Raw genomic sequence first — 20437 nt, forward strand, 5'->3', positions numbered from 1 at the left:
GGCGGCGACCAGGCAGAGGGGGGGACCTCCACGGCTAGGCGCAGTGGAGGCAGGAAGCAGCGGCGACGGCGGCCGCAAACGGAGGGGGCCTGGATGGAGGACGACCGGCCGGAGGGGTGCTCGACGCAGGGGTGAAGCCCCTCCCGGAGGCAAAGCCCCTCCCGTCCCCTCCTGCGGCCGTGAGGCAAAGCCCCTCCCGTCCTCTCCCGTCCCCTCACGGCAGCGACTTCCCGGCAGCCGGCGGCGGGAGTGGGGGCGCCGGCGGAGACCGAGGCGGCTGGGAGGAGGAGTCGAGGCTGGGAGGCGGCTGGGACTGGGAGTGGGAGGAGAGGCGGCTGGGAGTGGGAGTGGGAGGAGGCCGGAGGGAGAGAAACCCTAAAGATTTTAGACGGTGGTTTTTATACTAAGTTGACTAAGGGCCCACATGTCAGTTGGTTTCGCGGGTAAACGGGCGAAGCGGGCATGGGTAGTGACTACCCATGCCCGTGCCCGTGTGCCCGTTGGGTACATGTTTTGACCTAAAAAAAATACCCATGGGTACTAAATAGAGAACAAACCCAGCTCTATTAGGGTTTTTACCCGCGGGTAAACGGGTAAATGGGCAAAACTGCCATCCCTACAGATGACGTACCAAAATTTTAGCGGAAACATCTTCATTTTTATAATAGTATAGAAGAGATATAGTTTTTCTTTTCAGTTAAGTTTATATACCTAATGTTTACACATCTAAAATTTATTTACCAACAGTTTATATACCCGATTTAAATTCAAATTAAAATATCATTTATATAGAATATTTCTATATATAAAGTTTATACATACGAAGTTTACTCTATATATTTACAAGTATAAAATCTATACACATTAATATATTTTAAGGGTATTAGATTTTTTTTTTCTATTTCCTTTTTTTTCTAACTTGTTTTATTAAATGGTTTGCAATTCATGGTGCGGTAGGAAGGGGAGCAAGGGGGACGCGTGTGCGCGTTAGGTGGACGAGGGAGCCCAATCGCCGTGGGTGATCACCCACCCATTAATTAGCCCTTCCCCTTACAACACACTGTCAGCACAAACGGTCTCTCTTCTTTTGCCCCCGGTCGCTCCGCCCCAAGCGTTACGCGGGCGGCGAACCAAGCTGTGTCGCCCCCTCCATTCCCCTGCTCTCCCCCGCCTAGCTGCCGACAAAGCCAGGCTAAGGCGGTTGGGGCGCCAAAGAGACCGGACGACGGGAGCGAGGCCTCGGCGATGGCGTCCAGTTCCGGCGCTGTCGAGCACAGATCCGGCCCTCCCTTGGCCGGATCTGGTGCTTCCACTGGCGGGAGTCGCAGGGGACGGCGACCCTCGGTCTGGCGATGGGGATGGCCGGATCCGGCACCCATTGGCCAGATCCACCGCCCTCCCGGTCGGAAGCGACGATGCCACGGCTTGCCAAGGAGAGGTAGGGGTTGGCGCGCCCTCGCCGGTGCGGAGACGGCAACCGTGGTGGGAGGCCAGTGACGGAGTCCGATGCGTGCCATCGTCGGCGTAGGGATGATGGCGGATGCAGGAGGCTGGCGACGGAGGAGATAGTTAGGAGGACGACGATGACGGAGGCGGGGGCCGGGCGTGAGGACGGCAGCTGTAACGCCCCGATTTTCGGTCGGGATTAAAAATCATTAAATAATGCATTTTCTAGAAATTAAATAAAAATTAAAGCATTTTAATCATGTAAAATTATTGGGGAAATTAAAATTTCCTTTAAAAATCATTGGCCGAGAATATTTTATAATATTCTTTGTTCCCTAAAATACTCTATGAAATTTCCCGTGATTTTCGGAGCTCAATAAACAATTTTAACCATACAAAGTTCATTTTATCAATTTAAATAAAAAGAAAACAAGTTAATTTCCCTCTTCTCCCTTTGGGCTGCTTTCGGCCCAACCCTCTCCTTCCTCCCTTCCCCCCCGGCCAGGCCGCCTCCCTCCCCTCCTTTCCCTTCTCGGGCCGTCGGCCCAACTCGCTCCCCCTTCACAAGTCCGTTTTTCTTCCCTCTCCCGTTTTCCCCTCCCTTTCTCTCTCCGACAGGTGGGACCCGAGGCCCCACCTGTCATCCCCTTCCTCCGGCTCCAACCGCCGCAATGGCCGCCCGAGCCACCTCACGACGCCGCCATTCCCGCCCTCCTCGTCCACCCCCGCGCGCGAGCCCGTCGGTCGTGGGACCCCGCGGCCCCACGTCCTCCTCATCGCCCACCTCTCCCCTTCAAAACCGCCACCCACACCCCACGATGCCGCCCACGCCGCCGGCGGTTGCCGCCACGACTCCGCCTCTCCCGGACTCGGTCCGACCTTTCCCCCCCCCCTAATAAAAACACTCCCGACCTCCCCTCTCCATTTTCCCCTCTCTCTCCTGAGCCCTCCCGTGCACGAAAACCACCCCGCCACCATCGCACCTCTCGCCGCCGCTCGCCGGCGACCCTCCAGCTGGCCGCCATCGCTGCTCCTGCCGCCGCCGCTCCGCGCGACCGCCACCAGCGGCTTCGCCGCGTCGTTCTGTACCCCGGCATCCCCTCTGCTTCCCCATTTTGTCGCCGGAACCACCTCCCCACGGCGCTCCCTCTCCCCACCACTCACCGGCGTGCTCCAGCCGCCGCCTCCTACCGCACTAGCCACCACCGAGCCGCGCCGACACCACCATCGGCACCGCCGTGTCGATCTCCACCCCGGCCCCTACTCCATTTTCCCATTCCACCTCCGGAACGTTGCCGCCACGCGCACCACCTCTCTCCGTCGCCACTGCCACCTCCAGCCGCGTCGCAACGCCGCTTCGGTCCACGCCGACCCGCGCCATCGCCTCCCTCGACTCCGCAAGGACGGGCAGATCCTCGGCCGCTAGCCCTCTTTGCCGGAAATCCGCCGAAGCTCCACCTCCCTCGGTCGCCGATCGAGGCCGAGGCCGAGCCCGTATGCCCCTTCCCGAGCGACGCCCGTCACGGGAGCTCCGTCGCGCCGTCTTCCAGAGGAGCCCCGCCGCCGCCGTTCCTTGCCGTCGGCCGCCCCTTCGTCGTCGTGCCGCTCGGTGAGCACTCCCCTCCCTCTGTCCCTTCCTCCCCTTCGTTGGCCACCTCTCGGGCCTGCTCGCGACGCGCCGCCGCCGGTGGCCGTCCGACCGAGTCGCCGCCGCCGCGCTCCGCGCTCTACACCCGTGCCACTGCCGGCTGTGCCGGGCAGCCGGATGCCGTCTCCCTTTGCCGCGCTGCGCCGCCGCTCCCCGCGCCGTCACCGGCCATCGCCGCAGGTGGCCGCGCCGCCCAACGCCATCACTTGGCCGACCAGCTTTGAGCCGTGCCATGCCCCAGCCGCACCGCCCGTGGCCGTCCGATCAGCTTGGGCCGATCTGGGCCGTCAGTTCCTGTGGACCGGCGGTGGACCGCCTCGGTGGTCCCAGTCCACGGTGGACCGGCGCCCTTGTGCCGCTGACCGGTGGGGCCCGCTTGCCGGCGCCGCCCCTCCCCCTTGATGACGTCAGCACAGTCCATTTCCTTTGAGAAAATAATTAATAATTACGTCATAAATCATTAATAATTATAGAAATTCATTTCATGGCTCAAAACCTTCTAAAATTCATATCTAATTCATTCGAACTCCGAATTGAGCCATTCAACTTGAAAAATTCATCTAAAATTGAGCTCTACATGTTTGTTTACTTTTTATGTACTGTTTCCTTGGTTTTTATTAGTGTTTTCCTCGTTTTACGTGCCAGCGTGTAGTTTCCGCCGTTTCGGAAGCCCGCGGTCGTGAGGAAAAGAGTTCAGAAGATTGTTTTGAAGAAGCAAGGCAAGTCACACATTCCCCTTGAGCATATTGAGCCTAATTTATAAATGTTTTACCGTTTGCAAATAAATATGCATGTTTTGCTAATTACATGGGATCAGAGTTTACCTATCTGCTCGCTTGTGCCATGTTGACTTGATAACCGTCCTTTGTCAACCTTGGGTAATAAATTGACTAGCTCATGTTACTTATGTGACCTAGCTAGAACTATATGCTTAGCCATGCTTAATTACCACTAGCTCAGTCGATGGGATAATTGCAGTATTAGACCTTTCTAGTATCAGAACGAGCTACGTGCTCGAGACATCCGACCATGTTTCATTGGTCGTAATTACCCAATTAAAATACACTACATGGTGGGCTGTGGGTGCATGGTTTTGGTAGTTGTACCATGGCAATTAAGGATCGGTTCGCGGGATGCCCTGGAAGAATTCCTCGTACTTACCACAAGCCAGCATGGGCAACGGCTGGGCTTGTAGTGTAGCTTTCCTCTAGCTGACGCATCCAGGCAAGGGTGGGCGTGTTGGAGTTTGGATGGGCCCCGCGACGGTCTATGCGGCTTCCGGATTCACCTAGACACGAGAGGGGACTGCCCGCTGCCTTGCGAGGAGTGGGGGTGAAACCTGAGGTGTGATGTGCTTGGTTAGAGGGGGTTATGCGAAGGGTCCTGTTACGGCCTCTTTCCGGTATGTCGTGGTGGCATGCCGGTGCACGGAAACGTGTCGTGGGGCTGTGTCTTGTGGGTACAGTTTTACACCTCTGATTAGAGTAAAACTATTCGAATAGCCGTGCCCGCGGTTATGGGCAGTCGACCAGATTCACCGTGATTAGTCTCACACTTAATAAATCAACCCAATACACTGTAGTTCAGGTGGGTTGATTGGGCCTGTTCAACGTGGTGTAGCGTTGATCAGTGGAGATTTAATATTACCTTAATTACTCAACTGTTTTACTGTTTTGCTCAATAAAATGTTTTACAACCGCCTTTATGCAAATAGCCACGAGCCATCCTTGAATCCCCTTGCACGTCTGCATCATTAGTGTGGCTTGCTGAGTACGGTGGTTGTACTTAGCCTTGCTATTGTTCCCCCTTTTCAGAAGTGTAGTGCTTCTGAGCTGAAGACGAAGTTAGAAGATCAAGACTCAGACCCCAGTTGAGTTTTGCATGTGGAGTGGAGCTGAAGCCCTGCTAGGATCGCCTTTTTTCGCCGCTGCTGCTTTCTTTTTGGTGTGAGGACTAAGAGCCTCTTCTGTAAGTATTTACGCTTTATTTACGTTTGGATCTGTTTATTACTTGTCGTTTTGTGTACCCTGGCTGGTCCTGGACAGGGATTTAATACACAAAATAGTCTGGAAATTTGGGCTAAATTTCTAGGCGTGACAACCGCCGCTGGCTGCGCCCGCCGGCGGTTGAGGGCTGGGACGGCAGCAGTAAGAGGCCAGCACGGGTGGTGCCCGCCGGTGGCAGCGGGAAGAATGTGCAGCCGGCAGCGTGAGGCCGGCGCGGGTGGCGCTGACAGCTGCGGGAGGTTGACCCGGTTGATGGTGCGAGTTGACGCGGCGACGGCTGTTGCGGTGGGAGGTCAGAGGTGATGGCGATGCGACTAGGCAAGCCATTCATGGGCAACTTGGTTGAGGCGGCGACGATGGCATTGCCCTAAGGGGGGCGTTAAAGCCTTGGGCAAGCTTCATTCCAGGCGATTATCCTCTTGTGGTGGCGGCTTGCCGCCATAGGATGGTCACGTTGGACGTTGAAGAGGGGATCCATTCTTCTCTCTCACCCTCTCCCTCTCCAACCCAACCACGTGGATGGAGCTGAAGCTCGTTGGAGGACGAGACTCTTCTTTGATGGCCGGGCGGCGGCGAGACGTTGGCGCGGTGGCTGCGCGTCGAAGGGGTTTAGCTGGTTGTTTTGCTGAATCTGACATGTACTTTGGCGCGGGAGAGTAGGAACTACAGGCGAAAGCTTAGCCTTCGGGCTGGCAACGGCGACGTCTGCGGGCGTCGTTCTCCCCTTGGGGCATTGCTGTGTTTTCTCTCCTCTCCCAATGGGGACTTTAGGTGAAAACCACATCTTGGTTCTCCCAGACGGGCGGCAACAGCGCACTTAACGTCGTTTTCCTCTTTGGAGGCGTCGTTTAGAAGATATATTCCTTAGGGGTGTTGTGTGCTTGCTCTATTTTTAGCAGTAGGGTCAAACGTAGACGCGTGGTGTGGTTGTAATTTTTTTCTTTTCCTAACTATAGTTTCTAGACTTTTTTTTTTCTGCTCTATCAATAGAAATATCGCACTTTCTTATGCGGGTTATTTAATAAAAAAAACACAGCATCGTCGTCCTCATCTAAAAACGCTCGAAAAGGGCATGGAAAAAAAAACCCAACTCATTGTGAATAAAGGGCATAGAAAAAGAAAATTACTCTGGTGCTCTCTACTTATAGTATTATACTGATGCTCTCTACTTATAGTATTATACTGTCGGTAAAATCAATCGTCAATTTATAAGGGCATATCAGTATTTTACTAACTCATTGATTAGGGTTAATGTTGGTATTTAGGTTTATCATCAGATCGTATATATAGAGCTGCCCCACTTGACGGCCGACGGTGACCCCCTCCCCCGCCGCCACTGCCCCGGCTGTTTGTTTAATAGATGCGGTGCGAAGCAACACATTATTTCAATGGCTCGATAGCTATTTGTTTGTTTGGAAGAAGATAACTGCTATACATTAAGGCTACAGGCTTAGTTCTGTGGCTCAGAATGAGGTTCTTTTGTTTTCTTGTCATCCTTCGGTGGCTTTTGTTTTTCTGTACTTTCTTTTGTAAGCCTAAGTTAGACGTTGTTTGACTGTGGCTGTGTACATCTCTTGAGATGTAGAGTCCGGATTTTATTTAAATCCACTATCTAAAAAATACATAATCACAGTAATACAAAATTGCCAGCTGATTGATCGACAACGCCGCCGATCGATTCACTTGAATAGCAACAGCGTGTGGAATGTCGCCGCCGCCGCCCACTCACGAACAAACACCGTCCAAAAGGATGAATACAACTCTAGGATTTCTAATTAATTATGTTAAAATTTAAAATTTTATTATTTAACACTATTATTTCAGTGGACAATTATACCATCCTCGGTTCTACTGCATATGATAGGGTTGGTAGTAAAAATAATTAAATATTGACCCTTGGATGAAAAGAGATGTATACAAGTAGAGAGCACCGGAGAAGAGCTCATAGAGAACATTATATGTTTGTATCTCTCAATTGCGTTGCAACGCACATAAATATATATAACTAGATGGGTACCCCGTGCATTGCTGCGGGAGAATTATTATGTGATAATATAGTAGATACGAGTTCTAAAATTTTCTTTCTTATCTACTATATGATTTTTTTTCATGTGTTTATATATTTTCATACCTTTATCAATTATCCTAAGGATATAAATGATTTGGTTGTATGGTGTGTCTTTTGGGGGAAGAGATGTAATTTACACCCTTGATGAATCATTCAAAGGCTAAAAACAATTAAAGTGGTGTGGCTTCATAAGAGAAGAGAGAATTAGTATTAACTACACTGAGTGGGGATGAACTTTGTGTGTAGGGAAAAGCATATATGAACCGAGGTTCACCTGCACCCTGAATCACAACCATTCAATCGTTCCAAGATGCGTGCTTTCTAAATGGACCTTACTTTCACTCTAATGAAGATTGTCTACAGGAGAAAATGTCAGGGAGGTACGTAATGCATGTGTTGCTCTGACATGGGCATGTACTTCGTGAGCAAAGAAAGAGAGCGAAAGAACAGGTGAGAGGTAGTTGACCACGTATCGTGTACTCCGATTCATAATAGAAGTCATTCTAACATTTTCCACATTTATATTGATGCTAATAAATATGAATGTGGAAAATACTAGAATGACTTATATTGTGAAACAGAGAGAGTAGTATTTACTCAACCATTTGAATATTGTTTCTTTTATCTTGTTATCCATGGAAATTTAGTATACATGACCATTTTGGAAATAATACACATGTGATTTTTTTTAATTTCAATACATGTCAAGTTATATGTTATCATTTTGCGACATCTTTTTTTTTAGACATCACTTTTCAAAATGATATTTTCGTTATATTTCATTTTCCGTGTCAACAAATTGCAGTGTATATTATTTTCTTTGTCGATTAATGAAATTATATTTTGCAATGTAGCATATATATATATGTAAAAATAAAAATCATGTATTTTTATTTTAATTTATGCCAAATGATATATCATTTTCACAATGTCGTTCTTGGACATCGATTATATTGTATTTGCGTGGTGATTGGACATTCATCTTGATATATCATGTCCGAATAAAACCAGATATATATAGATTAATTTTCGGACATACGAAACAAGGTGGTTAGATTAATTAAAAAAATCAACATATATTTGATGGCTAATCACATGGAGTAATGTGATTGTAGCCAAGAGATTTATTAAAACGACAGACATGTTCATCTCTCTCTATCATTCTCTCTCACGGTCACATTAGTGGAAAGACATGAATACAGTTGCAGACGAGTAGTACATGCAAGAATTTTACAATTTGAACCTTTGTGAAAACTGTTTTTACAAATGAACCGCCGCCAAAACTTATTTCAAAAGTGACCCTTTTATTCAGCGCCAAATCATGTGGCGCTGAACTTAGACAACTCAACGTCAAATAGTGTGGCGCTGAATATGTATTGGCACGCTGACTTAGTCTCCTATCCGCGGTGGCACGGTATTCAGCGCCAGTTGACGTGGCGTTGAAGTGTCTAAGTTCAGCGCCAGATGATTTGGCGCTGAAAAAAAAAAGGTCATTTTTAAAATAAGTTTTGACGGTGGTTCATTTGTAAAAATAGTTTTTGCAAAGGGTTAAATTGTGAAAATTTGTGTAGTACATGGGTGGGTGAGAAATGCATGGCTACAGCATCTTGTGTACCTCCCAAAATTTTCCCTATAAGAGCTTGGACTAGGGTAGGTACAAGTTGTAGGAGCTTTGATGAAAATGATGCATTAGCTACAACTAAAAATATACACGTGTCAAATGTGGGATTGAGGTGCGAAAAAGATTAGGGACTAGGGAGGTATGCTTCTGTAGCTCTGACGTACTAGCCCATGTACTCCCTGAGGAAAGAGAGAGCAGGAGCGGGAAGCTGATCACAAATAGTGTAGCACTAGAAAGCACGCGTGGCTTTACCACGCGTGAGTGAATATATTACATGAGATGAGTTTCCATGGAACATTGAGACCGATACTCAATATTCGCAGTAGTACACATCATATTACAAATAATCTAAATATATGTGTAAAAGAAATGTACCGGAGAGAATTATCACACTGAAATGTATTCTAAAACTCCCTCTATACATAAAACTGAATTATGTAGCCTTCAGATAGATTCATACATTGCTAAAGACCAGCTCTAACTAATGTCATTATATTATCATTTTGAAGCTTGAAAAACTTATATCAGATTCATCCAAATAGCTGATAATACGTGCGCAAACCTCCTCCAATCCTCCTGCTATGTTAATAGTTCTCTGAACTAATAACGAACTAAACATGTGTTTTGTAAACAAATAAAAGCAGAAAATATGCATATATACCAGCTACATGATAGTGCTTGCTAGCTCATCTCTGAAGGTATTTACAAGTGCAACCAGTTAGTATTAAGATAATACAAGATTGCTGCTACCCAACCATGACAAGCATTGACAGAGTACTTTCAACGATCAGTGAAGGCTGCAGTTTTGGCTGGCTATTCAGAGCAACTCAAGTTCCCGACCAAGTGCAGTGCTGTTCTCATTCATCAAGCTAGTGAAATACTCATCTCCTTCCATTCTTACTATTACATGAAAAAAAAAAAAGAAGTTTGACCTGATCAATAAGCAATTACAACAAATAAAACCTGATATTTGACATGATAAGTATGCAACAACAAATAAAAATTCTCTTTCTACTTGTCAGCACAATGCTAGTCCTGCTGTCAGATATATTTGGATGGATATGCTATAGATTTTCATGAACTACAGATCACATTCACCAGCCAACAACAATGTGATTACTTCCAACTGCTTATTGAATTTTAGTTGTTTATACAATGAAGAAAAAAAAATTACCTTCCAAAAGTGAAACTTAGCAAATATTCAGATAGTTTGTCCAAGCCGGAAAATGAACTCCTGAAAACATGAAAAATGAGGTATTTGTTTCACAGATCATCTAACCAACACTAATCTGCATACCCCAGAAGCAAAAACCAGTAACAAAAACCACTCAGCTTGACTAAGTGCATGTTTTTAACCAATTCCACATACGCTTCTCTCCAAGGATGCAATTTTCTATTTTAAATCACATGACACTTTCTTGATTCCTCCTACTTAAAATTAACTATATTGTGACTCCCTAAAATGTAATATTCGAAAATTTGTAAAACTCTCTCTTCTACGCTAATTTTTCCCTTAATCTTTGACCATTATCCAAACTAATAAACAACACAATCTGGTAATTAAGATATGCACTCCTACCAACAAAAATTTCATGCAAGATCCACGGTAAGGAAGATCCAACTGAATAAATGCAATACGTACCTAGCAATTAAAGAGTTTAAATCTCCCCAAGATCCATGGTATCTTGCCCTACATCAAACAACCCATAACATGAAACAATTAGTCAGTTTGATAGTTCCCGGGAAGAGTGGAAGACACTGACCTGTGCCACTGGAGCCCCATCATGGCGGAGACGAAGCAAATGGAGATGGCCTGCAATCGGATTTGACATGACAACGAACAAATTGACGACACAACAAAGCGATATCTACCTTAACTCTATCAGAGATAGCCTAGATGACATCCGCCATGAACTTGTAAGTATCCTCAAGGGCTTCTCCAGCAAACAGGGGCGCATTATAGTTGTTGCCACCAAATTCACTGATGACAAGGACCGAATTCGCATAGAATTCATCACATTCCGCTGCAAAAAAATATGAAAATAAACAAAGGATTAGATACAATTTCCGAATTCAGTTGTATATAAAAAAATTTCCCGAATTGACAATGCCAAGATTGGGATTTTGGCATGCATTTACCCTTGGTTGAATTGCAGAGAAGAATGGCTTCAGATCATGGAACCACTGGATTTGGGTGAGGACGACGACGGGGAGAGGTACTGCACGTAGTCTATCTAGACGTCCGCTACCGTGGTGATGCCCAGCCCGTGCACCCGCCGGCTCGTCGCCAAACGGCCTCGGTCCAGGTGCTTCTCTCCTCACCGTCGGTTGATATGACCCGCTGCTTGAGGAGCCCCGTCACCGCCGAGCTTGAGGGGAGAGACGGCGGCGCCATCAGAGGTTGTCGCTTCCACTGAGCACCTTCCACAACCCCGCGTGCCGCCACTGAGCTCCTCGCCCCAATCCAGAGACAAGGAGGATGAAGGCTGTCGGGTCCCAAAACTAATGATTTGGAAACCGACATGTTTAACTGTATCAAGCCCTGAATCAGTAGATTGATACAGGTTCAACAATGTGGATTTTCATTACATACATTTGATCAAAGTTTCAAAGGAGATATTATTACAATTTATAAGGGTATTTACAAGCTTGTGGCTAACTAAAACAGCAGAAGCTATAGGATGACCCAACTCTGCTGTTTTGCTATAGAATGACTCAACACTAAGGTTTTACTATAGACTTAAACCATCTAACTAATATAGACTTGAGAACTAAGTTGGAAGAAGACTAACTTATATGATTGAACTCCCGGCTTTGGCAAAAACTCCAAAATGACTCTGAAAATGAGGGGTTGAAGCAAGGGTGAGTACAACGTACTCAACAAGCTATTATATTAATCAACAATGAATGCATGAAATAGTAGTATTTGAGTGGGGTTAGACTTACTTGCAGAAAGCAGAGAATGTAGAAGGAAATTTTATAATGTTTTAAATGCAACAGTATTTAATAAAGTTTGAAATTATATTTCTAACCAAGATGCCATTGTGAGTCCCAATGCCCGATAACCGCGAGCACGGCTATTCGAATAGTTTTAGGGAATATTCATACTGCAGTAGATGTACACTTTACCTGCAATCCATGACGTGCTAAATACATTAGCCTTGTCATGGCAAAGCTTTTCGGTTACTAACATCAGTGGTACCTGTTCCATGAACTTTAGTCCCCATGCGCTCTGAACATAACGTTATCAGCAGCGAGAGGAGTTCTGGCGTTCCCGAGGTCTTTAGAGAGATCTGATTGTATGACACCATGTCATCGCAATCAGGGTTCACAAATAATTCATGCATGATTTATCTCAAATACATATTTACCTGCGCCTCGGTAAATATCACAAGATTGCCCTGCTCGGCATAAGTTTACCTCCTGCGCAAGGACTTAAAAAGAACCACTATACAGAGGTACCAACTTTGCTAGATAACTTAATCAGCTAGGTCCATGCCCATACGAGAATTGCGGTCATACTCGTATGTTCTTCACATGTACTTGGCAGTCTTATGTCGGTTGGAACAGTACTAGCCACCCGAAAATCAACCATTTCTACCGTACTGTCCCAATCTAAGTTCATTAAATTTTATGCATAATCTAACTAGGCAGGGCTAAGCAAAGCTAGCATATCTGGTTTGCTATGTTCAGATTATGCATTCAAAATCATGAATGACTAATGCATGGAATAATACAGATATAGAATATAGGATTAATTATGCTCAAAGGGGAGGAATAATAACTTGCCTTGCTCCAACGCAAATAAATCCGAGATAGGCAACCTGATTATCCGATCCTTGAAATATATATCACAGGTTACCATCCAAAATATAACAGACTCTACTGTAGAAGAGGAAGATCCAAATTCAATAAAAACCATAGAATAACAAGAAAACGACAAACGGTTAAGAGGGCTAGGGTTTAGGGTATAACCTATCTCCTTTATAGGGTATAGGGATTATTGGGTTAATATTTTATATACAGGTTCTAAAGGGTTGGAGGCTAAGGTGTATAGGAGATTAAGCAACAGTTGTCTCTTATATTTCTTGTGTGGGTTTTGGTTTCTTGGAGAGTAGGAGATATACTTAATAATCTAACTAGTTAAGTGGATATGTGGCTAGTATTAGTCGAGGTTGGACTTTGGTAGAAGAATGGTTAGGATTTAGTTGTTCTCGAGTCGATGCTGAAATGGGATAGCATATCGACTCGTATTTCATGCATAGACTATGGGTAGTTGGAGGGTAAATGGTTGAAATTATAGCTGGTGGGGAGTCTGGTTAATAAGCTGACTAAGGTTTCAGTTGTCTAGGCCGATATCGAGGTAAGATAAATATCAGCTAGGGTTTAGGTGTTCGCTAGTCGTCGCTAAAGCATGACGACTAGGTTTGATATCTTCTCTAGCCGGTGTCAATAGACAATATAACGGCTAGAGGGATGGGAGGTTTGTGCAGGTTTAGTGGAAGTGTTACTCCGACAACCGTGAGTGGTGGCGGAGCGGTTAGGGTCACACATAGCTCGAGAGCGAACTATGTGGCGTGTAGTGGAGGTCGAGAGAATAGTGAAGCTACGACCGTCGTACGCATTGAGGCGTGGGGTGACAGGAGCAACACTTCGACCTTGAGTTTGGGTTTTGCCGGACTTTACAACCAACGGTTCGACGTCGGGGATAGTAAACCACACGAACATCCCTATGGAAGGTGTAAAGTTCTAACCGGCGGCTTTTGTGGCTAATGGGTATTTTGGGATAAAAGAAAATATTTGAAAAGGTAAATATAAATTCAAATGATGTTTGAATAAATTCAAATAAAATTATAAAATAGCAAATTAGGTATCAAAATATAGCTTTTGAATTTAGATGAATTTAGTTCCAAGTTTCACTAGAATCGGATCTACGGTTTAGGAGATATGGGCTTCTAAAGATTGGGTTTTGAATTAAATAGGAAAATTGTGAAAGTATACTGTGCTGGGGCCGACCTGTCAGTCTTTACGTTTCTTTTTCTTCTCCTCCTTCCTCCCGTCTTCTTTCTTCTCCTCTTCTGTTGGCAGCCGAGAGAGAGAGAAGAGAGAGCGAGCGGGGCGCCGGCCCTCCGGTGGCCGAAACGCGGCGACGCCGGCAACATAACGTGTTCCCCGTCGACGCGCATCCGGGGACGGCAGAGGTCGGCAGTGGAAGTGAGAGATGAGGCCGGAACGGCATAGGCAAAAGCTTGGCTCCGGCCGATTTGGGAGGTGGCGGTGTAGCTCGATTCAAAGGGGGAAAGGAAGGGGAAATGGACAAAATGGATTCACCGGAGTGTAGCCAGCATAGTGGCGCAAGGGAAGAGGAAGGGGAGCTACGAAGGAGGAGATCGACCGTCGGCGGCGACGGCCGGACATGGGAAGAGAGAGAGAGCTCGAGTAGCTCGGCTCCGTTTTGAATAGAGAAAAGGCGAAGGTTCACCGTCTATTTATAGGCGGCGGACGTCGGTTCGCAAAGGTCGGTTTGCCCGAGGAAGACGAGGATGGCACGGCGACGGCTGCGTAGGGGAAAAGAAAACGGCGCCGGCCTCGTCTCCTGATTGGTCGGCGACGGCGGCGCGTGCACGTGGCGGCCGCAGAGGAATTGGGCGGCGGAAAAGGAGGAGCACGGCACGACGTCGGCTTGGCGTGGTTGGCAAGGCAGCCGCGGCGGCAAACGTACGCTCGCCACGCGCGCCCATAGCGCCGGCGGCAGCGGAGTGCACGGCACGGCGACGATGGTGCGGCTGGAAGTTGGATGGGCTGGTTTGGGCCGAGAAGGGGGATGGGCCGAAGGGAGAGAGAAGGGGATTTCAGCCCAATGACAAAAGGAAGAAGTCTAATTTGAATAATTGATTTGGATAGCTGCAAAGAATTTGAATAGGAAGTTTTGGAAGGAAATTTGGCAAAGGAGGGATTTTCCAATTTATTTGAGTGCAATGTTTTTGGAGATAGAATATAATGGACTAAATATCAAAGCACTCAAATGAGAGGGGAATTAACAATATAATTCCTCAATATATATTTGGAGGAAAATGGTTGGAGGTAAAGATAAAAAGGATTTGATAGTAGGAATATTTGAAGAATTATTTGCGGCTAATAGGGAATCAATTTGGAAGAGGAGGATAAAATAAAAATATATTCTTCTTAGCACAAGAGCAATCATTCACAATATTTGTAATATTGCTATTCTTGTGCCGAATAGGAAATCAAGCTATAGAGATTAATGATGGCTAGAACAACGGAAGGAAATTTGGATATTTGAAATTTGGAAAGGGAAAAAAGGATATGTTTGGAATCAAAGAATAGGTTTAAGATCAAAAGATGGGTTTAACAATTAATTCCAATAAAATTGGATTTGCTTTGGTTTAGGTTCTAGCACAAAATGGGAAGGTTGCTTGGGACCATAATTCATAAAAGTAAGAAGGGTTTTCAAACTAAATTTAAATAGAGGAAGTTTTAGACGAAAGAAGGATTTAGATTAGAACCAAATCAAGAAATACCTCAAGATAAATTTTAAATGAAAACATAAAAGAAATTAAATACCAAAAAGAGATTTTGTATAAGTTAGTTTTAGGAGGTCTCTCTAATCATATTTTCCTAGGTTTAGAAGGTTATTAAGAACATAAGAATCGGCATGATGCAAAATTAGCAGATGGCTAATTTTTGGGACGTTACAAAGGCAGAGGGGGATAGCAGGAAGGCCGCGGGGGTGAAAGGGGACGCCGACACATCCACGGTTTCTCTCTGGGGCACTGATGGCAATGGGGATGTGCGATTTCTCTCCAACGCTCAATCGCTTTGCCCGGCTTCTTTTATTTTCTGGGAGGGGCAAAGTCGCCGAAGGGCGAGGAGGGCCACGTGGCACGATTTTAGGAAAGGTATTCCTGGATCCTAGTAGCGCCACGTGGCCCAATAGGAAACCATGGCCTGGTCCCTAAAATCGGTATTAGAGATTTATTCCTCCATTTGAGTATTCTTTCTTTCCCTTTCTTTTCTCTTGATATTCACAGAATGTAGCATAATTACCATTTTGGAAACTTCACTCATGCGATTATTTTAATTCACAATACATGCCAAGTTATATACTATCATTTTGCAACATCATTTTTTTCTGAACATCACTTTGCAAATGATATTTTAACTGTGTTGTGTTTCCGGCAACAAATTATAGGCCATAAAATATAAAAATATGTTATGTTTGGGTGTAGCATATATATGCGCCATTGTGTACCCGCCCCATCTTTTCCCTATAAGAGTTTAGGTAGGGTAGGTACAGGTTTGCATGAGGTTTGGCACAAAATGATACATTAGCTACAACTGCAAATATAAATGTGTCACATGCAGGATTAGGGAGCACCAGAACCCAGGTTTATATTATCCAACCTCTCTCTCTCTATATATGATTACTTGGAAAAAGAAAAGATGAGAGCGGAGCTTTGAGATAAGCATCTGATCTGCCCAGTTAGAGAAGGTTTAATAGTAGGGCTCACTACTTACTTACTCGTTCCCAGAATGATCATATATATTTATGCATCAAGACTAAAGATAATTTAAATCACATCTATCAAGACACCATGCACACATTCTTATTCGTACTGCATTAATTGTATTATGATGAAATCAGTATTTATAAGGTTATATGATGATCAATTTGAGAAATTTTAAATTACATTACATGATGATCAATTTGGGAAGGAAGGAGTATTAGTCCATTCTAAAGTTAACATGTATAATAAATTAGCTACAAGGTAAACTCTATTTTTTCTATCATCTTTTTTTCTCACACTATGAATCTAATGCATATTTTTTAGGTATGTGTAGAGCTAGCTCTTGCATAAAAGCCAACCCTCTTTATTTTTCTTATCTCTCTTCCACATAAGTATATAACTTGCTTCTAGCTCACTATATTATCCTTGCTCTTAGAGCAAGTTTAATAGTATAGCTCACTGCTTGCTATTAGTCAATATTAAAGCTAACATGTATAGTAGGTTGGCTTTAAGGTCATCTTTATTTTCTTCATCCTCTCTCTTTCTCTCACTATGAATTTAATGCATATTTCTTGGAGCTTGTGTGTAGTTAGCTCTTGCATGAGAGCCAACACACCCCACTTTTATTTATCTCTCTCTTCCACATAAGTATATAGCTTGCTTATAGCCCACTATTATTCTTGCTCTTATATTCGTCGACGAATATGAAGATGTCTTTAATCAGTACTAACTTTTAGGGATGCGATGATATAAAAGCAGCCTACCTTCTGAAGCGTTAGATTCTCACGTTCGTCGTCGACGAATAAAAAGATGCCTTTTAGGAATGCGATATAAAAGCAGCCAGTAATTATTTGTTTATTGAAACGAAACAGCATCGCCACTGTTGATCTCTCTCAAAAATAGCTGTTGGAACTTGGAACTTTGTAAATTAATGTAGCATACGAGCTCTCGATCAAATAGCTTAATTGGTTGCTTTTCGTTTGTAAAACGTACATGAGTATTTATTCGTGAGTATGATATTATAGTATTTATATATCTAGCAAGTTCAGTAAATTAAGTGGCTACAACGTTTTTGATAAATTACTTATTAATTAACGAAAATGTTGAGAACATTAAAATACTTTATATTTTGAGATAAAATCCTTATTACCCCTGTCTCCACTGGGGGAGAAACTATCTTTGGTCGGTCAGCCAAAATCCACACTAGTCCCGGTTGCAATAAAAACCGAGACTAAAGATTATCTTTAGTCCCGGTTCAAAAGGTTAGAGCTAATTTTTTATCTTTAGTCCCGGTTGGTGTTGTCAACCGGGACTAAAATCTATTTCTAGTCCCGGTTGGTAGCCTAAACCGGAACAAAAGATCGGCATGCGCGCATGTGGCGGAGAGGATGAGGCGTGCACGAGATCGAGGAGTTAATAAATTATATTCTTATCTCTTCCCTAACCTTATCTCTTCCTCCTCCCGTCTCTTCTCCGTTCTTTCCTCCCCTCTCTTCCTCCTCCCATCTCTTCCTCCTCCTCCTCTCCCCGTTCTATTCCTCCCCTCTCTTCCATCAGCGGCCGGGCGGAAGCGGAGGCGGCCTCGCGCCGCGGCGGCCAGCCGAGCGGCGGCGGCGGGCCCCTTGTGCGGTAGGGCGGAGGCGGCCTCACGCCGCGGCAGCAGGGCGGCGGCGGATCCGGAGGGGAGGCGGCCAGCCGCCGCCGGATCTGAAGGGGGAGGCGGCAGGGCGGCGGCCTCGTGCAGAGGGCCGCGCCCGGCGCGGAGGCCGGTGCGGCGGCAGGTGGTGGAGGCCGGCGCTACCGTGGAATTTCTTTTTCTTTTTTTTTTCTTTTTTTTTCCTTAATGTGCGATTCGCTTTGTATTGATTGATATGATATGTGTTGAATGTGTGATTTGATCTATGTTGTTGTTGTGAATGATTTGGGGATGAACTATTGTGTGAATGATTTGGGATGAACTATTGCTGTGAATGATTTGGATGAACTATATTGCTGTTATGAATGTTTGATCTGAGATAATGTTGTGAATGATTTGCTGTGAATGTTTGATCTGAGATGATTTGGGCAAAGAACAGTGAAAAGAAAGAGAGAAAAGAAAATAAAAAGAAAAAAACCCTCCAACCGGGACCACATCTTTAGTCCTAGTTGGTAACATCAACCGGGACTAAAGATCGATCTTTAGTCCCGAGTATTTGAACCAGGACTAAAGATAGCGATCTTTAGTCCCGGATTATTACTCCCGGTTAGAAAACCGGGACTATATGGGGGTTTCCAACCGGGAGTAAAAATCGTTTCTCCACCAGTGCTCATAATAATTATATTTGTAGGATTTGAATTTGTTCCAAAATACTCCCTCCGTATTTTAATGTATGACGCCATTGACTTTTTGAACAACGTTCGACCATTTGTCTAATTCAAAATTTTTGTGCAAATATAAAAATATTTGTGTCATGCTTAAAGAATTAATATTTGATGATAAATCAAGTCATAATAAAATAAATGATAATTACATAAATTTGTTGAATACAACGACTGGTCAAACGTTGGTTAAAAAGTCAACGACATCATACATTAAAATATGGAGGTAGTAATTGTCACACTAGATTACTAATGGTCATATTAATCACTACCCATTTAAATTTCTCTCTATTTTACCCTCAACTACCCATTCGCTCTTACCTATACATCCTTTAATAGAGGTATTATAGTTTTTCTTCTCAAACCTTGATACATGCTAAACAAACTAGAATTATAATTTATATGGGACGGAGGTAGTATTTACCTTTACTCTTAAAGACAGGTGGATTCAAACTAGCTAATCGTACGTGGGCAAATAAGGGATCACGTGAAATTTACGAGTGCAAATAAGGAATATATTTTGATATGATATAGGGAAATAGCATAAAGCGATAAGAAAAACAGTACTGGAAGATGCCCCGCAGATATCGCATTATCTATCTTTTTTTCCTCTTTTTGCGTGGCATTGATGCTACGCATATGTGAATACTTTTCCGAATTGCTAAAAAAACTGTCGCGGTTTTTCTTTTAAAAAAAAACTATCAAATGTAACTATTTGTAGTGTAACTACAATGTAACTACTCGTGGCAGTTTTTCAGATAGTCCCATAATTTTTGCGAAACATGGTGTAAACACATGTGTACATTCACCCCTTATAAACTCACACAAGCACACCCTATCTCTATGGATACATCGTATATTATTAAAAAAATAATTAGCTATAAATATGAACACCGGTGCTAAATTTAGACCTTGAATCTAGTTGGGTAGGTTCTACCACGAGTGACCTAATTAACTAGCTAATCTATACTTAGTTCACCTCTATTTGTGCATAATGAGAGACTGGATTTAAGTTTAATACTACGTAGTATTGAAAGTCATGATCAAATAAAGCTTGGAATCACCTTATTGGCTTGTGTGAAAACTTTATTATTATTGTTGTTTTTTTATACGTTAAAAGACATGACATATTCCCTTTGTGTTAATAATACTTATCGTTTTGGAAAGGGGTGAGGCCAAACTTAAAAACTTTAACTATCAATAATTTTTAAAACATGTCCTAGAAATATCAAGACCATATGTACATGTTAGTTTTAAAAAGTACTTTAATAAAATTATATATTTTTGATACTTCTATTTATATTATAATAGAAAATATTGATCAAAATTATTTTTTGAGACTATTTTCTTATCCAAAACGATAAGTATTATCAATCCGGAGGGAGTAATATATATAGCATATAGTTCACTGGCTAGCTTGATGCATGTTTAACATATGTGTTCTTTAATTAAATGCAAATTATTATGTTGGAGTCAAACTAGTTATACTGTTGAAAAGCTAGAGGTTATCAGCCACCATGGTGGGACAAAGGATTGAAGAAAAAGAAACATGGTAGTATAATATTTTTGCAGCTCAAAATGATTTGAATCGAGCATCTATCTGATCGATGACCTGACGTAAAAAAATTAGCATATATTCTTTCGTTCTATGCCATGCATCCAAAGTAAAGAGAGGAATATTTTTTTTTGGAGATTAGCACCAGGTGTAAGGCCCTCAGCTCCGACGGACTCTATATAAAGCCATCCACCTTGCACGCTGCC

The 20437-nt window shown here is 44.0% G+C and overlaps 1 long non-coding RNA gene across 6 annotated transcripts; it reads right to left on the minus strand.

Moving 5' to 3' along the window:
* Positions 1-9189: 9189 nt before the first annotated feature.
* Positions 9190-14233, minus strand: LOC127783522 (uncharacterized). Of its 6 annotated transcripts, none has more exons than XR_008019357.1 (5): positions 13806-14233; positions 10929-12627; positions 10432-10813; positions 9964-10023; positions 9190-9689 (listed from the first exon to the last, which is right to left on the minus strand). It is a non-coding gene; the product is annotated as an uncharacterized LOC127783522 (long non-coding RNA). The 6 variants fall into 6 exon arrangements; XR_008019354.1 differs by having other exon boundaries at positions 10929-12674; XR_008019358.1 differs by having other exon boundaries at positions 10929-11319; positions 11582-14233.
* Between the last annotated feature and the right edge of the window lie 6204 nt (positions 14234-20437).

This window comes from Oryza glaberrima, chromosome 9, assembly GCF_000147395.1.
Source record: "Oryza glaberrima chromosome 9, OglaRS2, whole genome shotgun sequence".
Taxonomy (NCBI): Eukaryota; Viridiplantae; Streptophyta; class Magnoliopsida; order Poales; family Poaceae; genus Oryza; species Oryza glaberrima.